A 19,978-nucleotide genomic window follows, 5' to 3' on the forward strand; every position below is an offset into this window, starting at 1 on the left:
CCTGTAAAGTGCACTGATTTAAATCAAAATGTTATTGAGAAAGTTGCTGTTATTATGAATTAATTTTACTTTCTTTGAGTGGGACCGAAATGAGCACACTTCAGGGAATTCTAAAGTGACACATTTTTTAAGTGTGTTTATGTGTTAAAATGTGCAAAGATGCACTTCAGGCAACGTGCACGTTACCCCTCATATGATCAAAATGGAAATTCTATTTAAGAGTAATTCTACACAGAACTGTAACACTTAACAGTACTAAATATATCGCAAATGTGTATGCTGTTGATAAGAAGTACCGCCCTTAAATGTATATGTGTGAAATTCACATTTTCATCTACCAGGTGTGATGACTCAAGTGGCTACCACGTCCACATCATGGGACTCTCTTTTGATTTCTGGTCACCAGTTCGAATTCTTGTGGGTTTATTAAACTCCTCTCGAAAACCATAAAATGAGAGCCCTCGAGACGGTTAACAGTGAACATGTTATTCAGCGCGAAGAAACACATGATGAACATGCTCTTTACAAATACATGCATTATGTTTCTTCTGTGTTTCTCGGCATAAATATTTTTACTCTGAATAATATTGTTATTGTTAGTATGGTCATAGATAAATACACATTCACTTTACCTCCCCGGCCTCCTTTTTAATTCCTACATTTCCAATACAGTTCATATTTAGGAAGATTGTTTTACTCTGAGAGAAACGTGCTACATCACGATGTTAGGCATTTCTTCTTTTTAGCTAAGTGTATTCTGTACGGATAATCATAACTGTGCTGCATTTATAGATCATGTGCTAAACGCTAGTGATTTTTTTTTCAAAAGAGAAAACTTTCCTTGACTTCAAATTACTGACGATGGTGATTGTAGCACACTTTTTAACATTTATTTTTACTTTTTCAGTATAAATCTTAAAAGTCTAAGCAATACATCTGTGGATGTTGGTCAATATAGTACAATTGAGTTATGTGGTAGTGGAATTTACAGGTAATGATGATACCAGCATCAACGCCAGATGGTGCTTAGGTTGGAACCAAGGGAGAACCAGGGCCTGACTTTAGCCTCCTGTGAGAAGTTGGCCTGGTATATGATGTTCACTAGTTAAAGTGACCACCTTGTACCATGCCAAGCAACCCTTATGGTGTGGTTGTAAGTCAACCTTTTCGGACTAGCTGCCCTAGTGGTAGCGTAGACTAAGCAGTCTTTGAGGTTAAACTCGTGAAACGTGTTAAGCAAGCTGTTTTACCAAATGCAGCCCCCTTTTATACCAATGAAAGGACACCACACAGATATATATTGAAAATGTATATGTATTTATTTCTCAAAGTATCCCCTAGACTCTTTATGAGCACAGGAGCACAAATCGTTAAACAAGAATACGTTAGAATACACAGAAGTTGCACTTTATATGGATAGGCCCTGGTGGCCGCTCAAGCCATATACTAAAATAGTGGTATAAGTACCACGAACAGAAAAGGGAAAAGGCCTAGGGCCTCTAGAATCGCTGGGCCTACAAGGAGCTAACTTCAGTTAGGGACCAGGAGGTCCACGGGTTGCGTGTGCAGAGCAAATAGTCACACGCGAGCTCCCATAGGTTTTCAATGGGTGCGTAAAAGTTACAAAGTTACTGCAAAAAGGATCTTCCGGATGGACTATGAGTGGATCGGAGTTGTAGAAGACCTGTAAGCAGAGGGGACAGTGTTCACAGTCACTAGCCAGTGACCAGCGTGGCACCAGGTGGGTACCAGGCGATGTCGGGTGCAAACAGGAAGAAAGGTGTAGCTTGTCTCTGCAGCCACGTGGTCCCTGAAGGTCGACGACGTCCAGAAGTCGGTTCACAAGCTGTCCCATGCAGGCTCTCACTGTCGGCGGTGTCAGCGACTTGATCGAAGCAAACAAGCCTTGGCAAAAGCAATTGTTGTGGAAAACGAAATAAGCTGATGGTTCTGACCAGCGAGGTCAGAGGGACTGCTCCTTTGGAGGGGAGCAAGGGCCAGTCTGGAGCAACCAGACCAGCAGTGTAGTTCTTGAAGTTCGTCGCCAAGATGGCCACTAGCCAGCGGGCCAGCACTCGGTTAGGCGCGTCGAGTGGCAAAATGCAGAAGGGCCCCACGCAGATCGTGGAGATGCTGGAGGGCTCACCTTTGGTGCAGATGCTGCTCGGGTGTTGGGCTTCTCAGATCCCAAAGCACAACTTGAAGGGAGCCTCGGTTGTTGCGCTTGCAGCTTGTCGTGGTATTTTCAAGATGGCTGGCTCCACGTGTCTCGGTGCCTCCACGGGTTCCTTCTTTTCAGGGACTGTGGATCGGGCGGTGAGAGGTCTGGAGGTCTAGGTCTTGTCAGTCTCTGGGCTCGGGCTCCGGCGGGAGGCGGCGGCAAAGCAGACGTTGATTCGCTGGATGGTGCTTGCGTTAGCAAGGTGGTCACTCCCTGACCACAGGGGAGATTGGCTTCAGTCCTCTGTGCGGCAGAGCATCGAAGTTCCCGTCTTCTTCTTGTAGTTAAGTTGATTCCAGGATGTCTGAAGTCTTAGGACACAGCTCCTACCTTTAAGCGGATTCTAGGGGCCGGACTACCTGCTAGGTCCCTCCCTAAGGGTGGGACCAGGAAGGGGGGTGGTTACACCCCCAATCCTTTGTCCAGCTCGCCCCAGGCCCGGGACTGGTGTGCCCCAGGACCGGATTGAACTGGCATATGCACCGAGGCTCCTTGTGAGCCTCAGGCATGTCTGGTTTCTTTCAAGCCCTACCTGACCAATACACAAAATCCTGTCTGGGGTGGTGCTCGCACCTCCCCTGGCAGGAAACCCTTTGTCCACGTCTCCCAAGCTGGAAGGACTCCCAGCAGCAGGAGGGCAGACTTGTGTCTGTGGTGGCAGCATCCATTTTGTGGAGCTGAGGCTATGTCTGATTTTACCCGGGTTTTAGGTACTGTACATGTAGTGTCCCTCTAGAAGGGTGGAATGCTAACCCCGTCGCCAGAATTGGCGAGGGGTTAGTATTCCAATTCGTATGACACCTTACTCGACATGTTTTGATAAAGCCAAACCAAAGATAGCATTTAACCGCGAGGTTCATAATGCACTTAAGAGTATATGGTATGACGATATCTGGAAACGGTAGAAGGAAGTTGTTCCGACCACTGCAGACAGGCTCAGCTCATGCCAGAGCACCATCTCACATGGAACCAAGCACTCTGCCTTCAGGATTGTCAAGGCCTGCCATAGGAGTGACTTATAGGTTACCAGGTGTCCCATTTAAGGTTAGGTATAGGTATACTACAGCTAAGTAAGAGGTGGTTACACCAACTTACCACAGCTGAGTGATCAGCCAGTTGTGTCAAATTTGTTAGGCCAGGCCAGGGGTGGCACAATACATGCTTCAGCCCCTGGTAGGCCTTAGATACACCAATGCCCTGGGTACCTAGTGTACACTGGTACAGGGGCTCACAGGGTGATCCAATTCCAATTGGTTATGCACCTAGGGTGCATAGTGTCAATTTAGTTAGAGAGAACAGCAGGCTGGGGGTCTGATTAGCAGGCCCACAGCCTCCATATGTCAAAAACCAGTGAAGCAAAAAGCATAAATTTGGGGTGACCATAGGATAGCAGACCCTACTCTCCTACACAACCCCCCCCCCAAACGCAGGGACATTAAACTAGCCTTGACCAGTCTCGTCTTCATGTCCTAAGTGGAAGTACCTGGAGAGACCATCTGCATTCCCATGGTCAGTACCTGGCCGGTGCTCCACTGTAAAGTCCACCCCCTGTAGGGAAATGGACCACCTAAGCAGTTTGGGGTTTTCACCCTTCATCTGATTTAGCCACAAGAGGGGCTTATGGTCGGTCTGAATCTTGAAGTGAGTGCCAAACAAGTATGGCCTCAGCTTCTTCAGGGCCCACACCACAGCAAAGGCCTCCCTCTCAATAGCTGACCAATTCTTCTCTCTGGGGGTCAACCTTCTGCTAATAAAAGCAATGGTTGGTCTTGACCATCTACATTAAGTTGTGGCAGCACAGCTCCCACACCCAACTCAGAAGCATCTGTTTGGACAATAAACTCTTTGGAGTAGTCAGGACTTTTCAGGATAGGTGCAGAGCACATGGCCTCCTTCAGGTCATCAAATGCCTTTTGACAGCTTACTGTCCACTGAACCTTTTTGGGCATCTTCTTGGATGTCAGATCATTAAGAGGAGTCACAATGGACCCATAGTTCTTAACAAACTTCCTGTAGTACCCAGTCAAGCCCGAGAAAGCTCAAACTTGAGTCTGGGTGGTTGGAGGGGACCAGTCCTTGATGGATTGTATCTTACTCTCCAGTGGTTGAACTTGGCCTCCACCTACAAGGTGGCCCAAATACACAACCTTACTCTGCCCTATCTGGCACTTAGTAGCCTTGATAGTGAGGCCTGCCCTTTGCAGAGCCTCAAGAGCCTTCTTCAGGTGGATCAGGTGATCCTCCCAGGTGGAGCTAAAGACAGCAATGTCATCAAGATATGCTGCACAAAAGTCATCCAACCCAGTAAGGACTTGATTCACCGACCTTTGGAAGGTGGCAGGTGCTTTCTTCAGACCAAAGGGCATCACCACAAATTGGTAGTGCCCACCTGGGGTTGAGAATGCTGTTTTGGCCTTAGACTCCTCAGCTAATCTGATTTGCCAATAGCCAGCTGTCAAGTCAAATGTGCTCAAAAACTTAGCAGAAGCTAGTTTGTCTATGAGCTCATCTGCCCTTGGAATAGGGTGTGCATCTGTCCTGGTGACAGCATTGAGTCCTCTGTAATCCACACAGAACCTCATCTCTCTCTTGCCATCTTTGGTGTGCGGTTTGGGGACCAGAACCACTGGGCTAGCCCAGGGGCTCTCTGAGGGTTCAATGACACCTAATTCCAGCATTTTGTGTACCTCAGCCTTTATACAGTCCCTGACGTGGTCAGGTTGTCTGTAAAGCTTGTTCTTTACAGGCAGACTGTCACCAGTGTCCACCACATGGGTACACCAGTCAGTTTGGCTAGGTATCAAGGAAAACATGTGTTGAAATGATTGTAGAACTTGTCTACATTCAGTCTGCTGATGATCAGTGAGGTTGCCTCCAAGGGTCACTCCTTCAACTGAGCCATCTTCAGGGTTCTGAGACAACAGGTCTGGGAGAGGGTCACTCTCTTCCTCCTGTCCCTCATCTGTAGCCATGAGCAAGCCCATGTCTGCCCTGTCAACATATGCTTTTAACCTGTTAACATGGAGTACCCTGTGGGGACTCCTGGGAGTTCCTAGGTCCACCAAGTAGGTGACCTCTCCCTTCTTTTCCAGGATTGTATGGGGTCCAGACCATTTGTCTTGGAGTGATGCTGGGGCCACTGGCTCCAACACCCATACCTTCTGTCCTGGCTGAAACTCCACCAAGACAGCCTTTTGGTCATGCCAAGCTTTCTGTAAGGCCTGGCTTGCCTCAAGGTTTTTGGATGCCTTCTCCATATACTCAGCCATTCTGGAGCGGAGACCAAGTACATAGTCCACTATGTCTTGTTTAGGCTTTTTGAGAGGTAACTCCCATCCTTCCTTCACTAAACACAGTGGGCCTCTTACAGGGTGCCCAAACAACAATTCAAAGGGGCTGTAGCCAACCCCCTTTTGTGGGACCTCTCTGTAAGCAAACAGAAGGCAGGGTAGAAGGATGTCCCATCTTCGCCTGAGCTTTTCAGGTAATCCTTTGATCATACCCTTTAGGGTCTTGTTGAATCTCTCAACAAGCCCATTGCATTGTGGGTGATAAGGGGTGGTGAACTTGTAGTTGACACCACATTCCTTCGACATAGCTGTCAAGTATCCTGACATGAAGTTGGTACCTCTGTCAGAAACTACCTCCTTAGGAAACCCCACTCTGGAGAATACTCCCAGCAGGGCCCTGGCCACCACAGGTGCTGTAGTGGTCCTAAGGGGAATTGCCTCTGGATACCTGGTGGCATGATCCACTACCACCAGTATAAATCTGTGCCCAGATGCAGTGGGAGGATCCATGGGACCCACTATATCTATTCCCACTCTTTCAAAGGGGACCCCCACCACAGGTAGTGGTATCAGGGGGGCCTTTGTTGTGCCACCTGATTTGCCACTGGCTTGGCAGGTCACACAGGAGCGACAAAACTCCTTGGTATCTTCATTCATGTGAGGCCAGTGAAAGTGAGGGACAAGCCTGTCCCAAGTCTTGTTCTGGCCTAAGTGTCCTGCCAAAGGAATATCATGGGCCAAGGTAAGAAGGAAGCCCCTAAATTGCAGAGGTATAACCAACCTCCTGGTTGCACCAGGCTTGGGGTCTCTAGCCTCTGAATAAAGGAGCCCATCATCCCAATACACTTTATGGGTACCTTGAGCATTCCCAGCAGCCTCAGCAGCAGCCAGCTATCTGAGGGGTTCAAGAGAGGGACAGGATAACTGAGCCTGCCTCAAGTCAGCCCTTGAAGGTCCCCCTGTCCCCAGAAACTCAACCTGATCAGGTTCAAGCTCTTCAGGGACAGTTCCTTCAGGGTTCTCTAGATCAGCTTCCTGGGAAGGTTGATCATCACTCTGAGGCAGGGGGGAAGGCACAGCCTTAACCCTCCTGTTCTTCTTCTTGGTAGGTGCTTGGTCCATTGTTCCAGGATCCAAGACCTGTGGTTCAGTAAGGCACTTTTTGGCCTGTGACCTGGTCACAGCAAGGACATGTGGTGATATACCTAACATCTCTGCATGTGTCCTGTACTCCACTTCAGACCATAGAGAACTCTCTAGGTTATTGCCCAACAAACATTCTACTGGGAGGTCTGCACTAACCACAACCCTTTTGAGGCCAGTTACCCCTCCCCATGAGAAGTTTACAACTGCCACACTATGTGAAGTAGTGGCATTGCTGGCATTGGTCACCAGGTAGTTCTCACCTGGTATGTACTGTCCAGGATCCACAAAGCCTGGTGTCACCATAGTGACACTGGCACATGTGTCCCTGTAGGCTTGAGCCACTTTTTCATTAATTAAAGGCGTCTGTCTGTACTTGCCCAGGTTACTGGGGCTCACAGTCAGGGACAAATCTATGTCCCCATCACAGATCAGGACTGCCTGTGTCAGGGTTCTGTCTAAGTCAGAATCTCCTTCAGTTCCCATAGTGATTCCCACTACACCCTTTGTCTGGGGACCAACACTGCTAACAGTAGTACTGGGAGCAGGTGCCTTAGGGGCAACAGTGTTGGGGGCTCCACCCTTTTTACAATCACTAGTCCAGTGAGTTGTATTCTTGCAAGAATTGCACCAGGGTTTCTTTTGACCTTCTTTCTTCTTCCCTTTAGGCTGGGACCCACCCTCTTTAGTACTAGTTTGGGGCCCTGTTGAAGACTTCTGGTCTTTAGATTTCTGATCTCCACCCTTTTGGTCTGTTTTCTTCTGATCACCCCCTTGGCCCTGGTTCTGGTTCTTTTGCTTAACCCTGGTTCTGACCCATTTGTCTGCCTTCTTTCCCAATTCTTGGGGAGAGGTCAGATCAGAGTCAACCAAGTGTTGATGCAGTTGCTGGTTTTGACAGTTATTTAAAATCTGTTCTCTCATCATCAAATTGTACAATCCTGTATAATCAGATACCTTACTTCCCAGCAACCAACCCTCCAAAGCCTTAGTGGCACATTCAATGTATTCAGACCAGTCCTGAGTCTGTGTCTTCTGGGTGTCTCTGACCATTAACCTGTACTGTTCAGTGGTTAAGCCTAACCCATCAACTAGGACACTCTTCAGGACTCTGTAATTTCTGACATCCTCTTCTCTAGTAGTGAGGAGTCTGTCTCTGCCTCTTCCTTCAAAGGAGAGCCAGAGGATTGCTGCCCACTGGTCTTCAGGAACCTGCTGCACTTTGCAGGCTCTCTCAAGAGCAGTCATCCATTTGTGGATGTCATCCCCACTTTTGTAGGGGGGCACAACCTTAGACAGGTTCCTATTATCAAAGACCCTATCTTTGTCCTTAGAGACAATGCTGCCACCAGTGGGTATAGACCCACTCTCTTTATGCTGCCTAGCCTTGCTCAGTTTCTCTTCCATCAGAGCTACTTCTAGCTCCTGCTTCCTGATCCTCAGCTGGGCTTCTTGCATTCTGGCCTCATGCTCCCTCCTCTGAGGGGTGGTCATCCTTCTCCTGGAGTGACCTTGAGGGCCTCTAGAGGTATGAGAAGCATTAGATTCACCTGAGTGATTCCTTTGCCTCCCAGACCCCTGGTTAAGTCCACTGGGGAGATCCAATGGGGTGATCCCATTGTCAGTCCCCAATAGCCTTAAGTTAGCTGGGCCACGTATAACACTTGGCACTCGGCTAGTTCTCCCTTCATCCTCACTACCTTCTGTATCCCCACCACTTTCCTCCTCTGTAGTATGATTCTCATCTAAGGGATGACTATTGGAAAGGGGTACTTCAGTAGCATCTTCTGAAGGGGGGCCTCCTGTTCCTGTCCCTAAGGGGCCTAACTGGGAGGCTTTCCTGAGAGCTTTCTGATCTTCATCAGCCTGTAAAAGCTCTCTGAGTTCAGCAGAAGTAGGATTCTTGGGCCGTTTAAGGCCCCTGATATTTGCCAACTGCCTGAGCTCATTTTGATTAAGGGTAGCAAAGATGGATGGTGCCCTCTGGGGGTCACTCTCAACAGAGATGGGTACAGTGGACCCCTCTGCCCCAGCCATTGCTCTTAAGTGTGGGTGGATGTGTTGCAATCTACCTACACTTGGGTTTACCTACTGAACCTATCTAGTAGTTGTAGTCAGGGTGTGCTACTCCCTTTGCTCTACAACACTAAGTTCAGTAGAACTTAAGTATATCTAATCTTGTTTTATATGTACCTACAGGTACCTATGTGACCTTTTAATTGGTAACCAAGAGATTACAATGGTAAAACACAGCAAGCTCAAATCCAACCGCTGCTCACCAATGTGAGAAGTTGGCCTGGTATATGATGTTCACTAGTTAAAGTGACCACCTTGTATGTACCATGCCAAGCAACCCTTATGGTGTGGTTGTAAGTCAACCTTTTCGGACTAGCTGCCCTAGTGGTAGCGTAGGCTAAGCAGTCTTTGAGGCTAAACTCGTGAAACGTGTTAAGCAAGCTGTTTTACCAAATGCAACCCCCTTTTATACCAATGAAAGGACACCACACAGATATATATTGAAAATGTATATGTATTTATTTCTCAAAGTATCCCCTAGACTCTTTATGAGCACAGGAGCACAAATCGTTAAACAAGAATACGTTAGAATACACAGAAGATGCACTTTATATGGATAGGCCCTGGTGGCCGCTCAAACCATATACTAAAATAGTGGTATAAGTACCACGAACAGAAAAGGGAAAAGGCCTAGGGCCTCTAGAATCGCTGGGCCTACAAGGAGCTAACTTCAGTTAGTGACCAGGAGGTCCACGGGTTGCGTGTGCAGAGCAAATAGTCACACGCGAGCTCCCATAGGTTTTCAATGGGTGCGTAAAAGTTACAAAGTTACTGCAAAAAGGATCTTCCGGATGGACTATGAACTCAAGATTGGAAACACAGACACTAGAGATGATACTCTACACTTGGGCACCGGAGTGTCAGCTTTACCTCACCCACAGGAAGCGGGTGCATAGGTCTCGAAGTGCGTCGGGTTTCTTCTATCTGTTCAATGGAGCCTGAAGACAAAGATGCTGCAGGCGATCGGTCCGGAAGAGATGCGGTGGATCCCAGAGTGGATCGGAGTTGTAGAAGACCTGTAAGCAGAGGGGACAGTGTTCACAGTCACTAGCCAGTGACCAGCGTGGCAACAGGTGGGTACCAGGCGATGTCGGGTGCAAACAGGAAGAAAGGTGTAGCTTGTCTCTGCAGCCACGTGGTCCCTGAAGGTCGACGACGTCCAGGAGTCGATTCACGAGCTGTCCAACGCAGGCTCTCGCTGTCGGCGGTGTCGGCGACTTGATCGAAGCAAACAAGCCTTGGCAAAAGCAATTGTTGTGGAAAACGAAATAAGCTGATGGTTCTGACCAGCAAGGTCAGAGGGACTGCTCCTTTGGAGGGGAGCAAGGGCCAGTTTGGAGCAACCAGACCAGCAGTGTAGTTCTTGAAGTTCGTTGCCAAGATGGCCACTAGCCAGCGGGCCAGCAACCGGTTAGGCGCGTCGAGTGGCAAAATGCAGAAGGGCCCCACGCAGATCGTGGAGATGCTGGAGGGCTCACCTTTGGTGCAGATGCTGCTCGGGTGTTGGGCTTCTCAGATCCCAAAGCACAACTTGGAGGGAGCCTCGGTTGTTGCGCTTGCAGCTTGTCGTGGTCTTTTCAAGATGGCTGGCTCCACGTGTCTCGGTGCCTCCACGGGTTCCTTCTTTTCAGGGACTGTGGATCGGGCGGTGAGAGGTCTGGAGGTCCATGTCTTGTCAGTCTCTGGGCTCGGGCTCCGGCAGGAGGTGGCGGCAAAGCAGACGTTGATTCGCTGGATGGTGCTTGCGTTAGCAAGGTGGTCACTCCCTGACCACAGGGGAGATTGGCTTCAGTCCTCTGTGCGGCAGAGCGTCGAAGTTCCCGTCTTCTTCTTGTAGTTAAGTTGATTCCAGGATGTCTGAAGTCTTAGGACACAGCTCCTACCTTTAAGCGGATTCTAGGGGCCGGACTACCTGCTAGGTCCCTCCCTAAGGGTGGGACCAGGAAGGGGGGTGGTTACACCCCCAATCCTTTGTCCAGCTCGCCACAGGCCCGGGACTGGTGTGCCCCAGGACCGGATTGAACTGGCATATGCACCGAGGCTCCTTGTGAGCCTCAGGCATGTCTGGTTTCTTTCAAGCCCTACCTGAACAATACACAAAATCCTGTCTGGGGTGGTGCTCGCACCTCCCCTGGCAGGAAACCCTTTGTCCACGTGTTCCATGCTGGAAGGACTCCCAGCAGCAGGAGGGCAGACTTGTGTCTGTGGTGGCAGCATCCATTTTGTGGAGCTGAGGCTATGTCTGATTTTACCCGGGTTTCAGGTACTGTACATGTCGTGTCCCTCTAGAAGGGTGGAATGCTAACCCCGTCGCCAGAATTGGCGAGGGGTTAGTATTCCAATTCGTATGACACCTTACTCGACATGTTTTGATAAAGCCAAACCAAAGATAGCATTTAACCGCGAGGTTCATAATGCACTTAAGAGTATATGGTATGACGATATCTGGAAACGGTAGAAGGAAGTTGTTCCGACCACTGCAGACAGGCTCAGTTCATGCCAGAGCACCATCTCACATGGAACCAAGCACTCTGCCTTCAGGATTGTCAAGGCCTGCCATAGGAGTGACTTATAGGTTACCAGGTGTCCCATTTAAGGTTAGGTATAGGTATACTACAGCTAAGTAAGAGGTGGTTACACCAACTTACCCCAGCTGAGTGATCAGCCAGTTGTGTCAAATTTGTTAGGCCAGGCCAGGGGTGGCACAATACATGCTTCAGCCCCTGGTAGGCCTTAGATACACCAATGCCCTGGGTACCTAGTGTACACTGGTACAGGGGCTCACAGGGTGATCCAATTCTAATTGGTTATGCACCTAGGGTGCATAGTGTCAATTTAGTTAGAGAGAACAGCAGGCTGGGGGTCTGGTTAGCAGGCCCACAGCCTCAATATGTCAAAAACCAGTGAAGCAAAAAGCATAAATTTGGGGTGACCATAGGATAGCAGACCCTACTCTCCTACACCTCCTTTCACAGTTCTTGCTATGTTCATGCGGTAGCAACTGTCAGGCACACACCGTAGAAGCTATGAAAGGAACTGATGCTTTGGAGGCACAGGGCGGTTTCAAAACCCCTATTGATCCAGGGTGTTGGTTTTCATTTATTAGGACATTTTGCCCTCATGGGTGGGATGTGCTAATAGCTTTGGGCTATAAGGATAGAATAAAATAGAATAGATGATCATGTCATCTTTTACATCTCGCCTTTGGGACCTTATAAGTATTTAGCCATGCAACACTTGATGTTGTTGCACCAAGGATATTGTGCTGCATAACTAAATAATAATAAGGTCCCAAAAGCGAGACCTATTGGCTATGCCAATGATTGTTATTCTTCTTTTTACCCTTGTTTTTCTTAAGTTTATAATATGTTCTGATATGGTGGTTGTTGCAAATTGTATCTTGTTTCATAAACAGAAATAGTAATGTGGTGTACCTGTGGACATTTCTGAAATATTACTTTGAATATCTGTTTATTATTAATGCTTCCTTTAGGTTTGTTTGTTGACAGATTACATATATCACTAAACTGCAGTTTATAGATTGCAATTGTGTATCACTTAAGTGGAGTATTCCCCTGCAACATTGTATTGTGCACACTATGGTCCTATTTGGTGCCAGCATTAAGAATACTCCTGACAGATTCAAATACTGCACATTTTACATGGCCCAGTCCTATTTATGAACAATTAACACTTGAAAAGGGTGAAAAAAATCCAATTGAAAGCTAAAGAGAAGAGATTAATAATGCTAGCTCACAAAAATGATTTCCTAAGGGGTGAAAATGATAGAGATCTTGAAGATGCTTGTTCTACCATTCAAGAGCCTCATTATGGGTGGGCTTTTAATTTTGGTAAAGGGACTCACTGGTTCCACTGAAATTGTGACATTGTGGATTCTTTAGGGTTTGACCCGGAGCCTTCACCTGCTAAAGGAAGGTGGAGTTTCTGGGTGAACTACCTGGTGAAATAGGGAATAGTCAGTGGGATCGGGGTGGTGATTGGTGATTTTCCAAATAATTACTCATTTTACAGGGAAAGTCAGAGTCCCATTTGTAATCAGCCATTAATCCCCTCCCAAGTTACTGAGACCACCAGTATCAGTAATACCAGATGGGAATTACTGGCCTCATTACTGGGGTTCTCGGTATGAGGCCACAGGCGTAGACGGTTTCAGATCTCTTTATTAGGATATGTATAGAATAATACGTCAAAGTTGTATAGGCATTTTCTTTACCTTACGACCACCCCTACCTCCCGGCCGTTATTATCTTTTATGCATTTAAGTATGTACTTTGTGTGTATTGTCAATAATGGTTTTATAAATGTTATAAAGATTGTGTAATGGTGCTTTGTAGTCCTGTTACAAGTTTTTTCTATTATGTCCTAGTCTGTATGTTTCATTATTCAGTCGGAAAATAAATAAAAAGAAAATCTAGACATTTAAGAAAAAGAGACACAAGCAGGAATAAGACTAAAATATAAGTAATCCATTGACTAATCAGTCCTTCAAGACAAAAGATCATTAAATACCCAGAACAGTAAACAAAAAATGCACAATATGGATTACAAAAGTTGACACAGGACTCGACATGTAAGGCGGGTGGAGATTCAGAGATATCGGTTGGCTGCAATTTACAATACTGGTTGGTATTGCTGTGTATAAATCACAATAAGCCAAAAGATTTGGGTGGTGTGTTCTGCATCTGATGGCTCTGTAGTTGTTTCTGGTACTAATGGGGCATGGCTGGCGGCCATGCACTGTGGGTTCTTTGAACGTGTTGGTTGGGTCTACAATGTCTGCTGTACACGCCTGTTGGCAATGCACACTAGGGCCCAGATTTACGAAGCCCTTGTGTTGCAGTTACGGCATGCAAGGCAATGCAATGCCTTCAGTGCGATTTGCTAAGCCACGATAAGCCACCTTGAGTTGCTCTGCATGAATTAGTAAATCCAGAGTAACGCAAGCCAACGCAAGTTGTTGCCTTGCTTTACTCTGCATTTTGGAAGGCTTTGCATGGGTGAGGTGTGGGTGTTCCCACCATTAACCCATTGATAAAGGAGCATTATCGGATTTACTAAGACTAGTAAATCTGAGAATATGTCTAAATGTTATGCCTTCCCAGAAGGAGGCGTAACTAGGCTAAATATCTTCATGTCTACTCGTTATTTCCTATTTCATGTGTGCTGAATTCTGCAGCACACATAGAAAGATAAAAACGCATCTGAGGATTGTTTTTGTGCCAATGCTACCTGTCAATCAATCAGGGTGTTTTGTAAAGCGCACTACTCACCCGTGAGGGTCTGAAGGCGCTGTAAGGTGCCTGTAACATGGGCACCTTCGCACCGTGGTGCAAGGGTACCTGCTTTGACGCTAGGCTGCACTGTGTGCTCCAGCACAAAGATAGAGCAGGAATGAGCCATATATTAGTAAATATGGTGCACTCCTGCTCTCTCCATTTGGCACAGCCCCGCAAGTTGTCTTGATGCTTCTGGGTCTTTGGCAAAATTATGCCATCACAAAATCTGAAATATCACAGAAATAAATCTTTTATAGAGAGTCCTGTTTCAGTACCCTGGGAAAACATTGTTTAAAAAACTGAAATTGCACTGAAAACTTTCAGTTGAAGGGACATTACATATATCCTGATTCTGGTGCAGATTTGTTTTGGATGGAGGATCACCATCTCTTCTTGTGGCTGGTCCAGTGTGCTAAATAATGTTCTGGTGAACAGCTTGAGCAGGGCATTTCCAATCCCTGGAATTTTGTACCTCTCAGGAGACATTTATTGCCTTGAATGCGCACCCTGGATTTGTTTGCTACAAGAGCCCATGCCTTGCGTCCCCCTCTCACAAAGGTATGGATGTTTTTTCAGCCTGTGATCTCTGGCTTTGATGGGTGTCTTTCCACAATGTCCTCTGATTCGACATGTCCTGGCCCAGATCAGAAGGGAGGATGGGAAGGGGATATTAATTGCCACTTTCTAGAAATGGTTTGGTGTCCGCTGATGGTTGCCAGGAAATGGGTGTTCCTTGAGTATCCCCTGTCCCTGCAGATTTCCTTTTAGTCTCCAGAACTCTGAATTATTTGGCTTCTCTCTTTCCAGTGGCAGGGGTTGTTTAAATGTTTAGAGGTGGTCCTTCTTCAAGGATATCTCCTACCCTAATAGCTTTTTGTTGCCAATGAGTGTCTTGATCTGGGCTAGTTCTTCTAGGAGCGCTAAGAATTGGGCCTACATCTTCTACCTATAGGTTTCAATGGGCTGTGCCATTAGGATTTATGGGATTCTTGGGGTGGGTTTCAGGAGACTGGGATTAGTCCTACGCTCAAATCTCCTGTACCAGTGTGGGATGTGACTTTGATATGTGCATCTCTTTAGGTCCCGTATTTCAGTTCCTTGCCATTTCTCCTTTGCAATTTCCTTCCTTCAAAGGCTTGTTTTAGTTTTTTTGGCTCATTGCTTGGGAAGGTGGTCAAATCTGGTGTCCCAACATCTCTACTTACGCAAGTTTCAGCTTTTCTTATTGCTGAAAAATGATCCACCTGCCATCCCAGGTCCTTTTGATATTTTGTGCCCAACCTGTTTCGTCTAGTATTACTGCCTCAAAGACCTGGATGCCAGTCAGGCCATCATCAGCTCTGTGGCAAGCTCCAATGACATTGATAAAACAGACCTCTAACTATCTGCTGCAGGTGACTACAAAGTGTCATCTCGATGACCTATGGTTTGGCATCTCTGTCCTGTCTTTAGGGGGCTTTGGGTAGGTCCGTCAGGGGTTGCTTATTAGTCTGAGGCTATGGGTACATCAATGCAAGATTTCTGTGCTGCTTCTATGTGCTTCTCCTTCTACTTGCATCCCTAACTATCAGAATGAGATTGGTGGTGGTGGGGAGTGTCCTTTGGATCCCAAGTTCTCTCCTCCGTTCTATCTGATTAAGGGGATTATGTTGCAGCATTTATATTGAGAAAAGCAACACACATACTGGCCATTTCATGTAATGTTTGTTTACATGAAATAGAAATTGGCTTGGAGCATTCTCATGTGACATACAGATTGTGATAAGGAATATGATGAGGAGATCATTTCTCCTTATAACCAATAATCTCATTACTCCAATCCATCTTCCTCGTCTCAGTTCTTATAACCCAAATATCCACCCGGTGCTCGTTTATGACTTTGTCAGTCTGGAGGTTAGGTAGTCAATACAGGAGTGTGGGAGGGAAGGGCGGAAACAGAAGCGAGGATGCCATATCATAATACTGGGATGTTTTATTGTCAAAGGTGGATTAAAAGTGTACACAGGTGTTCTCTCAAAACAAACAAAACATTAGGAGCTCTTCTCCAAATAAGTCTTGAAAAAAGGTTGTTGTTTTGCACTTAGTTCTCTTTCTGGTTTCTTTCAGGTGTTCCCATATTCTGGCGGGGGTTCCGGGAGGCTTGCAGAGGAAGTAGAGCAACAGAGAGAAAAATGCAGTAAGTTTGTGCAGTGGATTTGGCGTTGTACCCTTTTTTCCACTTCCAGGTGACAAATCATGCAACGGTAAGAAAAAGGAAAAGAAACATATAGGTGATACGATGGGGGTTCTTTGTTGAGTGCCCAATGGCTTGATTCCTGACAAAACCAAATTAGAGAGTCTCTTAGCTTCTCGTGTGCCTTATAGAGGGGATTAAGGAAAAGAAAAGGGGAGAGCAAAAGAAAAAACGCTGTAATGGGAGGTAGCGAGAGGTCATGTCTGGCAAAAGAACCGTGATACCCAAAGACAAGAAAGAGGGAAAACAAGAATTATCACAATGGTGAGATAGCAATGGGTTTGTTCCTCAGCTCACCACCCGACCTTCACCCTCGTCAGTCTCACGTACCACCGCTGGCCGCAACTCTCCAGAGTTGCTGCAGCTCTTGGGCGTCCTCCGGTGGCCACCACTCCTCGCTCCACTCGTCTGCGTTTTCCCGGTCTCCGGCATCTTCTGCACCCGCGTCCACTCCTGTGACGTCATCCTTGGTGGCGTCTCTCCCATTGTTCCTTCCTCCGCTACAGCTTTCTTCCCTGCCTCCTTCTCGATCGAGTCCTTCCTTTGTTTTTCCTTTTCCTCCTCTATGGCAGCGGTTTGGGCCTTTTGTTGCACACCTCCGCTCCTTGATTGTCCCATTTGTCGTGACGATGCAAACTCATCCTACGAAGGTGAAACAAAGTCTGTTTTTAGGTCTCGCCTGAGACAGCGCTTTAGAGCTGCTCTCGCGAGAGCTTTTGTAAATGGGGGATCTGGAAGTGCAAACGAGTGCTTTCAGGCCTCCAAATACAGTGCATGTGCGCCGGGCGCGCGCACCATTTGGCAGCCTGAAAGCACTCGTTTGCACTTCCAGATCCCCCACCATTTGGCAGCCTGCACACCATTTGCTTTCACTTTCGCGGCCGCTTTGATGTTTGATCGCGATCACTTTCAGTTTTGCGGCCGCACGGCCGCTTGTTTTGTCTTCCTTACTTATTTTCCTTCCTCCAAGCCTTTACCCATGATTTTCCTTCCTCCAAGCCTTTTTATTTTTACTTGGCTATTCTTAACGTGCGGCCGAGCTGCCGATTTAGGAACAGGGTTACCAGATTCGAGTCCTGGCATAGCTCTGCTGCACATCTTGTGATTCTGGGCAAATCACGCGATCTGCCTGTGTCTAAAAACACACACAAAATGTGCATCTAACCTTACGTGATGTAATGTGGTGCATGTGTAAAGCGCCCTAACACCCTTGGGACATATTCACGCCATATAAAAACTGTAAAAAACAAATCCACAATCTTATTTCCTCACTAACATTTTTATTTTTACTTGGCTATTCTTAACGTGCGGCCGAGCTGCCGACTTAGGAACAGGGTTACCAGATTCGAGCCCTGGCATAGCTCTGCTGCACATCTTGTGATTCTGGGCAAATCACGCGATCTGCCTGTGTCTAAAAACACACACAAAATGTGCATCTAACCTTACGTGATGTAATGTGGTGCATGTGTAAAGCACCCTAACACCCTTGGGACATATTCACGCCATATAAAAATTGCAAAAAACAAATCCACAATCTTATTTCCTCACTAACATTTTTATTTTTACTTGGCTATTCTTAACGTGCGGCCGAGCTGCCGACTTAGGAACAGGGTTACCAGATTCGAGTCCTGGCATAGCTCTGCTGCACATCTTGTGATTCTGGGCAAATCACGCGATCTGCCTGTGTCTAAAAACACACACAAAATGTGCATCTAACCTTATGTAATGTAATGTGGTGCATGTGTAAAGCGCCCTAACACCCTTGGGACATATACACGCTATATAAAAACTGCAAAAACCAAATACGATTAATTTTCCCTAGGACCTCATTTGGAGTTTGGTATTTTTCATACGTTGGGTGTGTATAGGTGATGACGCAAAACACGTTGTTTCAAAGTAACCTACATCTTCGCTGGGGACCTCAATTTAAGTGTTTGGTGAATCATATACTGTGTGGGACAAGATAATGACGCATGACACGTTTTCCAGAATGAAGGCCAAGAGCAGTGGTGGCTGGTGACATTTGAAAATGGCGAGGCGTAAAAGTGCCCCGTAACAAAGTCGCGTCAAAACGCACTCTCAAACTAGGACCAAAACACCTATTTAACCTATTTCATTTGTCGCAATGACCTTCACATTCTATGTATGAGGTATCTGGTTCCATTTCTGCTGCTACACACTTTTGATACGCCTTCCCTGCGAATTTTGCAGCGCGTCATACGTATTTTGAGTATTTTTTTTAACGCGTACTAAATTTCAAGCAATCTACTCACAAAGTTAAAATGTTAAAGAAATAAGAGACTAGATATAACAGCGCGCTTTACAAAGCCAGCTATTCGTCATCATCATACCGACCAAACAGGCGTTGCAAAAACAAAGAGGAGCCACACCAATTTACTCTTTGAAATCCTGACGTGTGTAAAGTTCAGAAGCATTTTTCACAAAGCCCGCATTCTTTGCAGCGGGCATATTTTACATTTTATAACTAGAAGATGGGAGGCTAAATGAAGATACTCGGCTCGTGACCCTCTCGGGGAAAGTCGGAGTTCTTCTATCTCAGTAAAACCTTTTCACTGTACAAATACCAAGTACCATGTACCATGTTTTGAAAGTGTGACTCTGCTGTCACTTGTATTTGACCACATTTACAAAGGCCCTTCCCCTGAACCTTTTCACAAAAATATTGAAAAAATCTGTATTTTGTGCATGCTGACATCCACAGAACAAAGTGACCCTGTACAAAATTCAGGTGGTTTGCACTGCTGCAGCTGTGAGTGAGAATGCATTTTATTTTTTGTATTCTTTTATGATTTACAATACGAAATCGAATAAAGCTTATTTTTGGTTTGATTCGAGTGAGGGTGTGCCTTTGGTTTTGTGCCTGATCAGATTGAAGGATGTTCTCACTGATGCTGCCAATGCAGTGCTTATTCTGTGTAAGCGGATGCTTCAATGATGCCATGTGATGCTCATTTTATTTGAAAACATCTTGCCTATTTGCTGTGCATGCTGTGGCTTCACAGTGGCTAAGGAAATCTTACACTGCTCCGTGCTACCACTTGATTCACGTAACATCAAAACACTTGCAAACAAAATTAGACATTCCCAACTCTGATCCCAGCTAAGTACATTCACTTGGAACCACCTGGAACACCCTACAATCCAACCCCAAAAACATGTAAACACTCACATTTAACATGGGCTCCTATGGCAGCTCCTTCCTTCCTCGACTTTGACAAAAAACACCCTTCCCATTGATGGATTCCTCCCAAACTTCCTGCACACCCATGAATTCCCCCTCCCTACCACTCACATCAGCCCCGTTCCTCTCGAGCAACTGGAACACCCTCAAAACCACTTCTCCACCACCTCAAAAACGCCCATTGGATGACATTGATTTTTGCACTTCCCCTACTTCGATCCTCTTGAAACTCACTGGAACAGTAGTTCCAGCGATTATGAAGAATCTCACAAAGAATTACACAAATCCATCCAGTGGAAGGGGTACGACTTTGCGATCAAACACGCGCCCCCTTGCAAACACGCAAAAACACCCCAAAATCATTTTGCCAAACCACTGGAAAACCTTCCCAACACCAAACCAAACAAATCCAAACCAAATCCAGCCAAACCTGACCAACTCCAACCCAGCCAAACCACCCTAAAATTAAAAAACACTTACCTGACCGCCTCTTCTCCTGGTCCGCGTTGGCGCCTC

General features: G+C 46.5%; 1 long non-coding RNA gene across 1 annotated transcript in view; it reads right to left on the reverse strand.

Moving 5' to 3' along the window:
- The window catches only part of LOC146785401 (uncharacterized), a 150,068-nt gene extending 133,177 nt beyond the window's left edge, over positions 1 to 16,891 (reverse strand). Inside the window, exon 1 of the long non-coding RNA XR_014970367.1 lies at positions 16,591 to 16,891. This is a non-coding gene — a long non-coding RNA (uncharacterized LOC146785401). The remainder of the gene's footprint in view (positions 1 to 16,590) is intronic.
- Between the last annotated feature and the right edge of the window lie 3,087 nt (positions 16,892 to 19,978).

The sequence above is a fragment of the Triturus cristatus genome, chromosome 11, assembly GCF_964204655.1.
Source record: "Triturus cristatus chromosome 11, aTriCri1.1, whole genome shotgun sequence".
In the NCBI taxonomy this organism is placed as follows: domain Eukaryota; kingdom Metazoa; phylum Chordata; class Amphibia; order Caudata; family Salamandridae; genus Triturus; species Triturus cristatus.